The sequence below is a fragment of the Panulirus ornatus genome, chromosome 12 (genome assembly GCF_036320965.1).
Source record: "Panulirus ornatus isolate Po-2019 chromosome 12, ASM3632096v1, whole genome shotgun sequence".
NCBI lineage: Eukaryota > Metazoa > Arthropoda > Malacostraca > Decapoda > Palinuridae > Panulirus > Panulirus ornatus.
Genome location: NC_092235.1, coordinates 32,739,028 through 32,755,917, shown reverse-complemented (window position 1 = coordinate 32,755,917; position 16,890 = coordinate 32,739,028).

Sequence of the window (16,890 nt, the reverse complement as noted above, 5' to 3'; positions counted from 1 at the left end):
TCCCCAACCCCTCCCCGCCCCCTCCACTCCCGAAATACATATATACATATATTTTTTTTTTTTTTTTTTTTTTTGCCGGTGTCTCCTGCGTTTGCGAGGTACCGCAAGGAAACGGACGAAAGAATGGCCCAACCCACCCCCATACACATGTTTATACATACACGTCCACACACGCAAATATACATACCTACACAGCTTTCCATGGTTTACCCCAGACGCTTCACATGCCCTGATTCAATCCACTGACAGCAAGTCAACCCCGGTATACCACATCGATCCAATTCACTCAATTCCTTGCCCGCCATTCACCCTCCTGCATGTTCAGGCTCCGATCACAAAAAATCTTTTTCACTCCATCTTTCCACCTCCAATTTGGTCTCCCACTTCTCTTCGTTCCCTCCACCTCCGACACATATATCCTCTTGGTCAATCTTTCCTCACTCATTCTCTCCATGTGCCCAAACCATTTCAAAACACCCTCCTCTGCTCTCTCAACCATACTCTTTTTATTTCCACACACCTCTATTACCCTTACGTTACTTACTCGATTAAACCACCTCACACCACACATTGTCCTCAAACATCTCATTTCCAGCACATCCACCCTCCTGCGCACAACTCTATCCATAGCCCACGCCTCGCAACCATACAACATTATTGGAACCACTATTCCTTCAAACATACCCATTTTTGCTTTCCGAGATAATGTTCTCGACTTCCACACATTCTTCAAGGCTCCCAGGATTTTCGCCCCCTCCCCCACCCTATGATCCACTTCCGCTTCCATGGTTCCATGCGCTGCCAGATCCACTCCCAGATATCTATTACACTTTACTTCCTCCAGTCTTTCTACATTCAAACTTACCTCCCAATTGACTTGACCCTCAACCCTACTCTACCTAATAACCTTGCTCTTATTCACATTTATCCTTAAATTTCTTCTTTCACACACTTTACCAAACTCAGTCACCAGCTTCTGCAGTTTCTCACATGAATCAGCCACCAGCGCTGTATCATCAGCGAACAACAACTGACTCACATCCCAAGCTCTCTCATCCACAACAGACTTCATACTTGCCCCTCTTTCCAAAACTCTTGCATTCACCTCCCTAACAACCCCATCCATAAACAAATTAAACAACCATGGAGGCATCACACACCCCTGACGAAAACCTACATTCACTGAGAACCAATTACTCTCCTCTCTTCCTACACGTACACATGCCTTACATCCTCGATAAAAACTTTTCACTGCTTCTAACAACTTTCCTCCCACACCATATATTCTTAATACCTTCCACAGATATTTTTCTCTATCAACTCTATCATATGCCTTCTCCAGATCCATAAATGCTACATACAATCCATTTGCTTTTCTAAGTATTTCTCACATACATTCTTCAAAGCAAACACCTGATCCACACATCCTCTACCACTTCTGAAACCACACTGCTCTTCCCCAATCTGATGCTCTGTACATGCCTTCACCCTCTCAATCAATACCCTCCCATATAATTTACCAGGAATACTCAACAAACTTATACCTCTGAAATTTGAGCACTCACTCTTATCCCCTTTGCCTTTGTACAATGGCACTATGCACGCATTTCGCCAGTCCTCAGGCACCTCACCATGAGTCATACATACATTAAATAACCTCACCAACCAGTCAATAATACAGTCACCCCCTTTTTTGATAAATTCCACTGCAATACCATCCAAACCTGCTGCCTTGCCGGCTTTCATATATATATATATATATATATATATATATATATATATATATATATATATATATATATATATATATATATATATATATATATATATATATATATATATATATATATATATACACTGGAAAGGATAATAATCTTGCGCGTGATCAAGATATTCCTATGAGTCCATGGGGAAAACGAAACACAAAGAGTTCCCAAGTGCACTTTCGTGTAATAATCACATCATCAGCTGATATACATGGAAGAGACGAAGCTAGGACGCCATTTGGTAAACATGTGATTGTCTAAAACATACAACGAGCGTTCATAAACTTATCATTTTACAAATCTTTTCAACAATAAAGTCATCTAATTTGTATAGACCATCACTGATATTAAGATTATAATTCTTTGTGTATTTAACGATAGAAGATTCAATGATATTTCTCTTGTTGATAAAAGTTAGAGTTAACAACTGAGATGGCGTTACTCCAGTCAATACAATGATCATAGTTTTTAACATGATTAAACAAGGCATTTGATTCTTGTCCCGATCTTATACTGTATTTATGTTGCTTAAGTCTAACAGAAAGATCCTTACCAGTCTGACCAACATAAAATTTATCACAGTTTCCACAAGGGACTTTATAGATGCAACCAACAGAATTTTCTGGTGAATTCCTGATTAAGATATTCTTTATAGTATTATTGTTGCTAAAGGCAACATTTGCATTAAAGGATTTAAGCAACATGGGAAGCAATGTGAAATTATTATCAAAAGGGAGAACTAAAAGATTCTTGGTGTCAATGGGAGGCTTGGGCTCAACTCTATAAAATGATTTCTTTGCTAACTTAAGGAATTTGTCAATGAAATATCTAGGGTACTTTAAGTTAGATCCAATAGAATATATCTTCTCAAACTCATCATCAATAAAACCTGGACTGCAAATACGTAATGCCCTAAGGAACATAGATTGAAATGATGATAATTTAACTCTGTCATGTTGAGATGAGTAATAATGGATATGTGAGCATACATTGGTTGGTTTTCTGTATATGCTAGATTTAAACTTGTTTCCTTGTCTATGGATCATGCAATCTAAAAATGGTAACATACCATTATTTTCATTTTCTACAGTAAATTTGATGGAAGGTACTAAATTGTTAATTAAGGAGAGAAATATCTGTAAATTTTCATTCGTTGGCTAAACACAAAGAACATCATCTACATACCTAAACCAAATTGCATTAGAAGGTAAGATATTCTTTAGAAATTTTGTTTTAAAAAATTCCATATAATGATTACTTAGTTCAGGTGAAAGAGGGTTACCCATTGCCATACCAAATTTATGAGCATAATAATCTCCATTAAATTGAAATACACAGTCTTTATACACAATTTTATTAGTTCAATGAAATTAGACTTTGAAACAAGTAAATGAATATCGTCCAAGACATCAAATAAATATTCTAAAAGGTCATCAACTGGAACTTTAGTGAAAAGTGAGGAAACATCAAAGCTAACTAGTTTGAAATCAAAATTAACATTGATATTGTTTAGCTTTTTGACTAAATTCACATTGTTCATGATATTAGAATTTGATACCTTACGCACTAAAGGGCTTAATAAGGAAGCTAACCATATGTGATGGAGCCTACTGAACTCACTATAGGTCTTGCTGTAAAATTCTGTTTTTGTGTTTTGATACGTCAATACATATATGACAATGAAGGGGACAAAGATGACAAATTTTTGATAAGAGAAATGTTACCTTTCATCAACAACTTCTTTTCTTTATTGAAGAGAGAATTAACTGCTTCTAAGGGATTTTTACTAAGTTTAGAATATGTTTTGTTATCATTTAGAAGATCATTCATCTTAGATAAATAGTTACTTTTTTCTAAAATCACAACAGTGTTAGCCTTATCTGCTTTAGTAATATGTATATCCTTGTCTTTTTTTAAGGTATTAATAGCTCTTATGTATCTTTTAGGGCAATCAGCTTCCACTAGTTTTGACAAACTGGCTTACACTAAAACCTTACAAATATTAATATCATCATTACTTAAATTACTGTATTTTTCTAAATTACAAAATGACTTTGTGACATCAACTCAGCTGGCTTCTCTGTTAGAGCACACAAAATTATACTATAGCCTAATGTACAAAAGGGATCTTTATCTAGTTCTTTATTAGACAGGTTTACCACAAAAAATGGGTTTGTGTTCTTGGTCCAGTCACTGTTTTCAATAAGATGGTCCAACTTACGATTTAGTGACACTTGTAGCCTATTGCGTTCTTTCCTTAATTTATCATAGCAATAGTCCAAAATCCGGTTCTTCCAGTGTGTCGTATTGCCATTTGAAAGGCACGTTTCTTCTCTCTTGAAATGTGAAAAGCCTCCTCCATTTTCCCCCTGGACTCATAGGAATATCTTGATCATGCGCAAAATTGTGATCCTTTCCAACATGGATTCCACACGGCTCTTCTATTACTTCTCTACAAGCTGTCCTGGACTTTCTCCTTTCGTTACTGCTTTCTCCGAATCGCTAATCAAGGCTCACCAACTGAAGTTACGATTTGAATTCCTTAGGAAATACCTTGATGAACAAGTGATGCCAAGATCTGTCCTACCACAACGTTTGTTGCAGCTCTCTCGTCGACCATTTGACCAATTTCAAAATATTATTTTAAAGAAAAACATTGAATTAAAGAAACTTGAAATGGAGGAGGCTTTTCGCATTACAAGAGAGAAGAAACGTGCCTTTCAAATGGCAATACCGACACACTGGAAGAACCGGATGTTGGACTACTGCTATGATAAATTAAGGAAAAACACAATAGGCTACAAGTGTGACTAAATCGTAAGTTGGACCATCTTATTGAAAACAGCGAATGGACCAAGAACACAAACCCATCTTTTGTGGTAAACCTGTCTAATAAACAACTAGATAAAGATCCCTTATGTGCATTATGCTATGGTTTAAGTTTTGTGTGCTCTAACAGAGAAGCCAGCTGTGTTGATGTCACAAAGTCATTTTGTAATTTAGAAAAATACAGTAATTTAAGTAATGATCATATTGATATTTGTAACGGTTTAGTGTAAGCTAGTTTGTCAAAACCAGTGGAAGCTGATTGCCTTTAAAGATTCATAAGAGCTATTAACACCTTAAAAAATGACAAGGATATGCATATTACTAAAGCATATAAGACTAACACTGTTGTGATTTTAGACAAAAGAAACTATTTATCAAAAAAGAATGATCTAAATGATTTTTTTTTTTTTTTGCTTTGTCGCTGTCTCCCGCGTTTGCGAGGTAGCGCAAGGAAACAGACGAAAGAAATGGCCCAACCCACCCCCATACACATGTATATACATACGTCAACACACGCAAATATACATACCTACACAGCTTTCCATGGTTTACCCAGACGCTTCACATGCCCTGATTCAATCCACTGACAGCACGTCAACCCCGGTATACCATATCGATCCAATTCACTCTATTCCTTGCCCTCCTTTCACCCTCCTCCATGTTCAGGCCCCGATCACACAAAATCTTTTTCACTCCATCTTTCCACCTCCAATTTGGTCTCCCACTTCTCCTCGTTCCCTCCACCTCCGACACATATATCGTCTTGGTCAATCTTTCCTCACTCTTTCTCTCCATGTGCCCAAACCATTTCAAAACACCCTCTTCTGCTCTCTCAACCACGCTCTTTTTATTTCCACACATCTCTCTTACCCTTACGTTACTTACTCGATCAAACCACCTCACATCACACATTGTCCTCAAACATCTCATTTCTAGCACATCCATCCTCCTGCGCACAACTCTATCCATAGCCCACGCCTCGCAACCATACAACATTGTTGGAACCACTATTCCTTCAAACATACCCATTTTGGCTTTCCGAGATAATGTTCTCGATTTCCAAACATTCTTCAAGGCTCCCAGAATTTTCGCCCCCTCCCCCACCCTATGATCCACTTCCGCTTCCATGGTTCCATCCGCTGCCAGATCCACTCCCAGATATCTAAAACACTTTACTTCCTCCAGTTTTTCTCCATTCAAACTTACCTCCCAATTGACTTGACCTTCAACCCTACTGTATCTAATAACCTTGCTCTTATTCACATTTACTCTTAACTTTCTTCTTTCACACACATTACCAAACTCAGTCACCAGCTTCTGCAGTTTCTCACATGAATCAACCACCAGCGCTGTATCATCAGCGAACAACAACTGACTCACTTCCCAAGCTCTCTCATCCCCAATAGACTTCATACTTGCCCCTCTTTCCAAAACTCTTGCATTCACTTCCCTAACAACCCCATCCATAAACAAATTAAACAGCCATGGAGACATCACATACCCCTGCCGCAAACCTACATTCACTGAGAACCAATCACTTTCCTCTCTTTCTACACGTACACATGCCTTACATCCTCGATAAAAACTTTTCACTGCTTCTAACAACTTGCCTCCCACACCATATATTCTCAATACCTTCCACAGAGCATCTCTATCATCTCTATCATATGCCTTCTCCAGATCCATAAATGCTACATACAAATCCATTTGCTATTCTAAGTATTTCTCACATACATTCTTCAAAGCAAACACCTGATCCACACATCTTCTACCACTTCTGAAACCACACTGCTCTTCATCAGTCTGATGCTCTGTACATGCCTTCACCCTCTCAATCAGTACCCTCCCATATAATTTACCAGGAATACTCAACAAACTTATACCTCTGTAATTTGAGCACTCACTCTTATCCCCTTTGCCTTTGTACAATGGAACTATGCACGCATTCCGCTAATCCTCAGGCACCTCTTCATGAGTCATACATACATAAGATAACCTTACCAACCAGTCAATAATACAGTCACCCCCTTTTTTAATAAATTCCACTGCAATACCATCCAAACCTGCTGCCTTGCCGGCTTTCATCTTCCGCAAAGCTTTTACTACCTCTTCTCTGTTTACCAAATCATTTTCCCTAACCCTCTCACTTTTTCACACCACCTCGACCAAAACACCCTATATCTGCCACTCTATCATCAAACACAATCAACAAACCTTCAAAATACTCACTCCATCTCCTTCTCACATCACCACTACTTGTTATCAGCTCCCCATTTGCGCCCTTCACTGAAGTTCCCATTTGTTCCCTTGTCTTACGCACTTTATTTACCTCCTTCCAGAACATCTTTTTATTCTCCCTAAAATTTAATGATACTCTCTCACCCCAACTCTCATTTGCCCTCTTTTTCACCTCTTGCACCTTTCTCTTAACCTCCTGTCTATTTCTTTGATACATCTCCCACTCAATTGCATTTTTTCCCTGTAAATATCGTCCAAATGCCTCTCTCTTCTCTTTCACTAATAATCTTACTTCTTCATCCCACCACTCACTACCCTTTCTAATCAACCCACCTCCCACTCTTCTCATGCCACAAGCATCTTTTGCGCAATCCATCACTGATTCTCTAAATACATCCCATTCCTCCCCCACTGCCCTTACTTCCATTACTTCTAAATGATAAAACAACATATTCTAAACTTAGTGAAAATCCCTCAAAAGCAGTTAATTCTCACTTCAATAAAGATATGAAGTTGGTGTTGAAAGGTAACATTTCTCTTATCCATAATTTGTCATCTTTGTCCCCTTCATTGCCATATATGTATGGACTTGTCAAAACACATAAACAGAATTTCCCAGCAAGACCTATAGTGAGTTAAGGAGGTTCCATCACATATAAATTGTCAAAATGGTTAGTTTCCTTATTAAGCCCTTTAGTGGGTAAGGTATCAAATTCTAATATCATGAACAATGTAGATTTAGTCAACAAGCTAAACAATATCAATAATAATTTTGATTTCAAACTAGTTAGATTTGATGTTTCCTCACTTTTCACTAAAGTTCCAGTTGATGACCTTTTAGAATATTTATTTGATGACTTGGATTATATTCATTTACTTATTTCAAAGGCTAATTTCATTGAACTGATAAAATTGTGTATAAAAGATTGTGTATCTGAATTTAATGGAGATTATCATGCTCAAAAATTTGGTATGGCAATGGGTAACCCTCTTTCACCTGTACTAAGTAAGCTTTATATAAAATTTTTTGAAACAAAATTACTAAAAGATATCTTACCTTCTAATGCAATTTGGTTTAGGTATGTAGATGATATTCTTTCTGTTTTGCCAACAAATGAGAATTTACAAATATTTCTCCCCTTACTTAACAATTTAGTACCTTCCATCAAATTTACTGTAGAAAATGAAAATAATGGTATGTTACAATTTTTAGATTGCATGATACATAGACAAGGAAACAAGTTTAAGTTTAGCATATACAGAAAACCCACCAATGTATGCTCATTCATCCATTATCACTCATCTCAACATGACAGAGTTAAATTATCATCATTTCAATCTATGTTCCTTAGGGCATTACCTATTTGCAGTCCAGATTTTATTGATGATGAGTTTGAGAAGATATATTCTATTGGATCTAAATTAAAGTACCCTAGATCTTTCACTGATAAATCCCTTAAGTTAGTAAAGAAATCATTGCATAGAACTGAACCCAAACCTCCCACTGACAACAAGAATTTTTTAGTTCTCCCTTTTAATGATAATTTCGCATTGCTTCCCATGTTGCTTAAATCCTTTAATGTAAATGTTGCCTTTAGCAACAATAATACTATAAAGAATATCTTAATCAGGAATTCAACAGAAAATTCTCTTGGTTGCATCATAAAGTTCCTCTTGGAAACTGTGATAAAGTTTTATGATGGTCAGACTTGTAAGATCTTTCTGTTAGACTTAAGCAACATAAATATAGCAAAAGAACGGGACAAGAATCAAATGCCTTGTTTAATCATGTTAAGAACTATGATAATTGTATTGACTGGAGTGACGCCATCTCAGTTGTTAACTCTAACTCTATTACCAAGAGAAATATAATTGAATCTTCTATCGTTAAATACACAAAGAATTATAATCTTAATATCAGTGATGGTCTATACAAATTAGATAACTTTATTGATGATAACGTTTGTAAAATGATAAGTTTATGAACGCTCGTTGTATGTTTTGGACAATCACATGTTTACCAAATCGCGTCCTAGCTTCTTCTCTTCGATGTATATCAACTGACTGTTATATTTCTCTCTTGTGTCTCCCCTGATGATGTGATTATTACATGAAAGTGGACTTGGGAGCTTTTCATGTTTCATTTTCCCCGTAGACTCATAGGAACATCATCACGCGCAAAATTTTTGTCCTTTCCAATATATATATGTATATATGGGAACTTCAGTGAAGGGCGCAAATGGGGAGGTGATAACAAGTAGTGGTGATGTGAGAAGGAGATGGAGTGAGTATTTTGAAGGTTTGTTGAATGTGTTTGATGATAGAGTGGCAGATATAAGGTGTTTTGGTCGAGGTGGTGTGCAAAGTGAGAGGGTTAGGGAAAATGATTTGGTAAACAGAGAAGAGGTAGTAAAAGCTTGGCGGAAGATGAAAGCCGGCAAGGCAGCAGGTTTGGATGGTATTGCAGTGGAATCTATTAAAAAAGGGGGTGACTGTATTGTTCACTGGTTGGTAAGGTTATTCAATGTATGTATGACTCATGGTGAGGTGTCTGAGGATTGGCGGAATACGTGCATACTGGCCTTGTACAAAGGCAAAGGGGATAAGAGTGAGTGCTCAAATTACAGAGGTATAAGTTTGTTGAGTATTCCTGGTAAATTATATGGGAGGGTATTGATTGAGAGGGTGAAGGCATGTACAGAGCATCAGATTGGGGAAGAGCAGTGTGGTTTCAGAAGTGGTAGAGGATGTGTGGATCAGGTGTTTGCTTTGAAGAATGTATGTGAGAAATACTTAGAAAAGCAAATGGATTTGTATGTAGCATTTATGGATATGGAGAAGGCATATGATAGAGTTGACAGAGATGCTCTGTGGAAGGTATTAAGAATAGATGGTGTGGGAGGCAAGTTGTTAGAAGCAGTGAAAAGTTTTTATCAAGGATGTAAGGCATATGTACGTGTAGAAAGAGAGGAAAGTGATTGGTTCTCAGTGAATGTACGTTTGCGGCATTGGTGTGTGATGTCTCCATGGTTGTTTAATTTGTTTATGGATGGGGTTGTTAGGGACGTGAATGCAAGAGTTTTGGAAAGAGGGGCAAGTATGAAGTCTGTTGTGGATGAGAGAGCTTGGGATGTGAGTCAGTTGTTGTTCGCTGATGATACAGCGCTGGTGGCTGATTCATGTGAGAAACTGCAGAAGCTGGTGACTGAGTTTGGTAAAGTGTGTGAAAGAAGAAAGTTAAGAGTAAATGTGAATAAGAGCAAGGTTATTAGGTACAGTAGGGTTGAGGGTCAAGTCAATTGGGAGGTAAGTTTGAATGGAAAAAAACTGGTGGAAGCAAAGTGTTTCAGATATCTGGGAGTGGCTCTGGCAGCGGATGGAACCATGGAAGCGGAAGTGAATCATAGGGTGGGGGAGGGGGCGAAAATCCTTGGAGCCTTGAAGAATGTGTGAAAGTCGAGAACATTATCTCGGAAAGCAAAAATGGGTATGTTTGAAGGAATAGTGGTTCCAACAATGTTGTATTGTTGCGAGGCGTGGGCTATGGGTAGAGGTGTGCGCAGGAGGGTGGATGTGCTGGAAATGAGATGTTTGAGGACAATGTGTGGTGTGAGGTGGATTGATCGAGTAAGTAATGTAAGGGTAAGAGAGATATGTGGAAATAAAAAGAGCGTGGTTGAGAGAGCAGAAGAGGGTGTTTTGAAATGGTTTGGGCACATGGAGAGAATGAGTGAGGAAAGATTGACCAAGAGGATATATGTGTCGGAGGTGGAGGAAACGAGGAGAAGTGGGAGACCAAATTGGAGGTGGAAAGATGGAGTGAAAAAGATTTTGTGTGATCGGGGCCTGAACATGCAGGAGGGTGAAAGGAGGGCAAGGAATAGAGTGAATTGGATCGATGTGGTATACCGGGGTTGACGTACTGTCAGTGGATTGAATCAGGGCATGTGAAGCGTCTGAGGTAAACCATGGAAAGCTGTGTAGGTATGTATATATGCGTGTGTGGACGTATGTATATACATGTGTATGGGGTGGGCTAGGCCATTTCTTTCCTCTGTTTCCTTTCGCTATATATATAAGATGTTTTAGGGGGCGAAAATTCTGGGAGCCTTGAAGAATGTTTGGAAGTCGAAAACATTATCTCGGAAAGTAAAAATGGGTACGTTTGAAGGAATAGTGGTTCCAACAATGTTGTATGGTTGCGAGGCGTGGGCTATGGATAGAGTTGTGCGCACAAGGTTGGATGTGCTGGAAATGAGATGTTTGAGGACAATATATGGTGTGATATGGTTTGATCGAGTAAGTATTGTAAGGGTAAGAGAGATGTGTGGAAATAAAAAGAGCGTTATTGAGAGATCAGAAGAGGGTGTTTTGAAATGGTTTGTGTACATGGAGAGAATGAGTGAGGAAAGATTGACCAAGAGGATATATGTGGCAGAGGTTGTGTGAGCGAGGAGAAGTGGGAGGCCAAATTGGAGGTGGAAAGATGGAGTGAAATAGATTTTGAGTGTTTGGGGCCTGAACATGCAGGAGGGTGAAAAGCAGGCAAGGAATAGAGTGAATTGGATCGATATGGTATACCGGGGTCGTCGTGCTGTCAATGGATTGAATCAGGGCATGTGAAGCGTCTGGGGTAAACTATGGAAAGTTTGGTGGGGCCTGGATGTGGAAAGGGAGCTGCGGTTTCGGGTATTATTTCATGACAGCTAGAGACTGAGTGTGAACAAATGGGGCCTTTGTTGTCTTTTCCTAGCGCTACCTCACACACATTAGGGGGGAAGGGGATGTTATTCCATGTGTGGCGAGGTGGCGATGGGAATAAAAAATGGCAGACAGTATGAATTATGTGCATGTGTAAATATGTATATGTCTGTGTGTGTATATATATGTGTACATTGAGATGTATAGGTATGTATATTTGCGTGTGTGGACGTGTATGTATATACAAGTGTATTGGGGGTGGGTTGGGCCATTTCTTTCGTCTGTTTTCTTGCGCTACCTCGCAAACGCGGGAGACAGCGACAAAGCCAAATAATAATAAATATATATATATATATATATATATATATATATATATATATATATATATATATATATATATATACATATATATATATATATATATATATATATATATATATATATATATATATATATATACTTTGTCGCTGTCTCCTGCGCTAGTGAAGTAGGACAAGGAAACAGCCGAAAGAATTGCCCAAACTACCGACATACTCTTGTATATACATACACGTCCACGCACGCACATATACATACCTATACATCTCAACGTATACATATATATACACACTCTGACATATACATATATACACATGTGCATAATTCATACTCTCTGCCCTTATTGATTCCCGTCGCCACCCCGCCACATATATAATGACAACCCCTTTCTCCCTCTTGTGCGCGAGTTAGCGCTAGTAAATGACTACAAAGGCCACATTAGTTCACACTTAGTCTCTAGCTATCATGTATAGTGCACAGAAGCCACAGCTCTCTGTCCACATCCAGGCCCAACAAAAGTTTCCATGGTTTACCCCAGACTCTTCACATGCCCTGGTTCAATACATTGACGCACGTTGACTCCGGTATACCACATCGTTTCAATTGACTCTATTACTTGCGCGCCTTTCACCATCCTGCATGTTCAGGCCTCGATTACTCAAAATATTTTTGACTCAATCTTTCCACCTCCAATTTGGTCTCCCACTTTTCATCGTTCCCTCCACGACTGACACATATATCCTCTTTATCAATCTTTCCTCACTCATTTTCTCCATGTGACAAAACCATTTCAAAGCATCCTCTTCTGCTCTCTCACACATACTCTTTTTTATTACCACACATCTCTCATACCCTTTCATTACCTACTTGATCAAACCACCTCACACCACATATTTTTCACTCACTCTTTCCACCTCCAATTTGGTCACTCACTTTTCATCGTTCCCTCTACGACTGACACATTTATCCTCTTTATCAATCTTCCTCACTCATTCTGTCCATATGACCAAACCATTTCAAAACAACCTCTTCTGCTCTCTCACCCACACTCTTTTTATTACCACACATCTCTCTTACCCTTTCATTACTTACTCGATCAAACCACCTCACACCACATATTGTCCTCACACATCTCATTTCCAGCACCTCCACCCTCCTCCGAACAACTCTATCTATAGCCCACAACTCGCAACCATATATTATTTTATAGCATTGTTGGAACCACTATTCCTTCAAGCATACCCATTTATGCTTTCCAAGATAACGTTCTAGACTCCACACATTTTTTCAACGCTCCCAGAACTTTCGCCCCCTCCCCCACCCTATGATTCACTTCCACTTCCATGGTTTCTTTCGCTGCCAGATCTACTCCCAGATATCTAAAACACTTCACTTCCTCCAGTTTTTCTCCATTCAAACTCACCTCCCAATTGACTTGACCCTCAACCCTACTGTACCTAATAACCTTGCTCTTACTCACATTTACTCTTAACTTTCTTCTTCCACACACTTTACCAAACTCAGTCACCAGCTTCTGCAGTTTCTCACATGAATCAGCCACCAGCGCTGTATCATCATCGAACAACAACTGACTCACTTCCCAAGCTCTGTCATCCACAACAGACTGCATACTTGCCCCTCTTTCCAAAACTCTTGCATTCACCTCCCTAACAACCCCATCCATAAACAAATTAAACAGCCATGGAGACATCACACACCCCTGCCGCAAACCTACATTCACTGAGAACCAATCACTTTCCTCTCTTCCTACACGTACACATGCCTTACATCCTCGATAAAAACTTTTCACTGCTTCTAATAGCTTGCCTCCCGCACCATATAATCTTAAAACCTTCCACAGAGCATCTCTATCAACCCTATCATATGTCTTCTCCAGATCCATAAATGCTACATACAAATCCATTTGTTTTTCTAAGTATTTCTCACATACATTCTTCAAAGCAAACACCTGATCCACACATCCTCTACCACTTCTGAAACCACACTGCTCTTCCCCAATCTGATGCTCTGTACATGCTTTCAGTCTCTATTTCAATACACTTCCACATAATTTCTCAGGAATACTCAACAAACTTATAGCTCTGTAATTTGAGCAATCACTTTTATCCCCTTTGCCTTTATACAATGGCACTGTGCAAGCATTCCGCCAATCCTCAGGCACCTCACCATGAGTCATACATACATTAGATAACCTTACCAACCAGTCAACATTACAGTCTCCCCCTTAATTAATAAGTTTAATTGCAATACCATCCAAACCCGCTACCTTGCCGGCTTTCATCTTCCGCAAAGCTTTTACTACCTTTTTCCTGTTTAACAAATCATTCTCCCTAACCCTTTCACTTTTCACACCACCTCGACCAAAACACCCTATATCTGCCACTCTTTCATGAAACACACTCAACTAACCTTCAAAATACTCACTCCATCTCCTTCTAACATCCCCACTACTATCTATCACCTCCCCATTAGCCCCCTGCACTGATTTTCCCATTTGTTCCCTTGCCTTACGCACTTTATTTACCTACCTCTAAAACATCTTTTTATTTTCCCTAAAATTCAATGCTACTCTGTCACCCCATCTCTCATTTACCCTCCTTTTCACATCCTGCACCTTTCTCTTGACCTCCTGCCTCGTTCTTTTATACATATCCCAGTTATTTGCATTATTTACCTGCAAAAATCGGCCAAATGCCTTTCTCTTCCCTTTCACTAATAATCTTACTACTTCATTATACCACTCACTACCCTTTCTAATCTGCCCACCTCCCACGCTTTTCATACCACAAGCATCTTTTGCGCAAGTCATCACTGCTTCCCTAGATACCTCCCATTTCTCCCCCACTCCCCTCACCTCCTTTGTTCTCACCTTTTACCATTCTGTACTCAGTGTCTCCTGGTACTTCCTCACACGAGTCTCCTTCCCAAGCTCACTTTCTCTCATCACTCTCTTCATCCCAACATTTTCTCTTCTTTTCTGAAAACCTCTACAAATCTTCACCTTCCCCTTCACAAGATAATGATCAGACATCCCTCCAGTTGCACCTCTCAGCATATTAACATCCAAAAGTCTCTCTTTCATGCGCTTATCAATTCACAAGTAATGCAATAACGCTCTCTGGCTATCTCTCCTGCATGGATACGTATACTTATGTATATCTCTCTTTTTAAGCCAGGTATTCCTAATCACCAGTCCTATTTCAGCACATAAATCAACAAGCTCTTGACCATTTCAATTTACAAAACTGAACACCCCATGTACACCAAAAGTTCCCTGAACTGTAGCATTTGTATTCAAATCACCCATCACTATAACCAGGTCTCGTACATCAAAACTAATAACACACTCACTTAGCTGCTCCCAAAACACTTGCCTCTCATGATCTCTCTCCTTATGCCCGGGTGCATATCCACCAATAATCACCCATCTCTCTCCATCCACTTTCAGTTTTACACATATCAATCTAGAGTTTACTTTTTTACACTCTATCCAATACTCTCCTCACTCCCGTTTCAGGAGTAATGCTACTCATTCCCTTGATCTTGTCCTCTCACTACCCCCTGACTTTACACCCAAGACATTCCCAAACCACTCTTCCCCTTTACCCTTGAGCTTCGTTTCACTCAGAGCCAAAACATCCAGGTTCGTTTCCTCAAACATACCACCCATTCCATTTTTTTCCTCATCTTAATTACATCTACACACATTTAGACACCGCAATCTGAGCCTTCGAGGAGGATGCGCAGTTGCCTCGTGAGTCCTTCTTCTGTTTCCCGTTTTAGAAAGTAAAAATACAAGAAGGGGAGGGTTTCTAGGCCCCTGCTCCCGCCCCCTTTAGTCGCTTTCTACGACGCGTGAGGAATGCGCGGGAAGTATTCTTTCTCCCCTATCCCCAGGGATATATATATATATATATATATATATATATATATATATATATATATATATATATATATATATATATATATATATATATATATATATATATATATATATATATATATTTTTTTTTTTTTTTTTCAAACTATTCGCCATTTCCCGCATTAGCGAGGTAGCGTTAAGAACAGAGGACTGGGCCACTGAGGGAATATCCTCACCTGGCCCCCTTCTCTGTTCCTTCTTTTGGAAAATTAAAAAAAATTGAGAGGGGAGGATTTCCAGCCCCCCGCTCCCTCCCCTTTTAGTCGCCTTCTACGACACGCAGGGAATACGTGGGAAGTATTCTTTCTCCCCTATCCCCAGGGATAATATAATATAGGAACAGAGAAGGAGGTCCAGGTGAGGATATTCCCTCAAAGGCCCAGTCCTCTGTTCTTAACGCTACCTCGCTATCGCGGGAAATAGCGAATAGTATGAAAAGAAAAAAAAGAAAAAAAAAAAAGATATATATATATATATATATATATATATATATATATATATATATATATATATATATATATATATATATATATATACATATATATATATATATATATATATATATATATATATATATATATATATATATATATATATATATATATATATATATATATATATATATATATATATATATATACATATATATATATATATTTTCTTTTTCTTTCAAACTATTGGCCATTTCCCGTATTAGCGAGGTAGCGTTAAGAACAGAGGACTGGGCCTTTGAGGGAATACCCTCACCTGGCCCAATTCTCTGTTCCTTCTTTTGGAAAATTAAAAAAAAAAATCGAGAGGGGAGGATTTCCAGCCGCCCGCTCCCTCCCCTTTTAGTCGCCTTCTACGACACGCAGATATGTATATATATATATGTATATATATATATATATATATATATATATATATATATATATATATATATATATATATATATATAAATATATATATATATATATATATATATATATATATATATATATATATATATATATATATATATATATATATATATATATATATATATATATATATATATATATATATATATATATATATATATATATATATATATATATATATATTGGAAAGGAT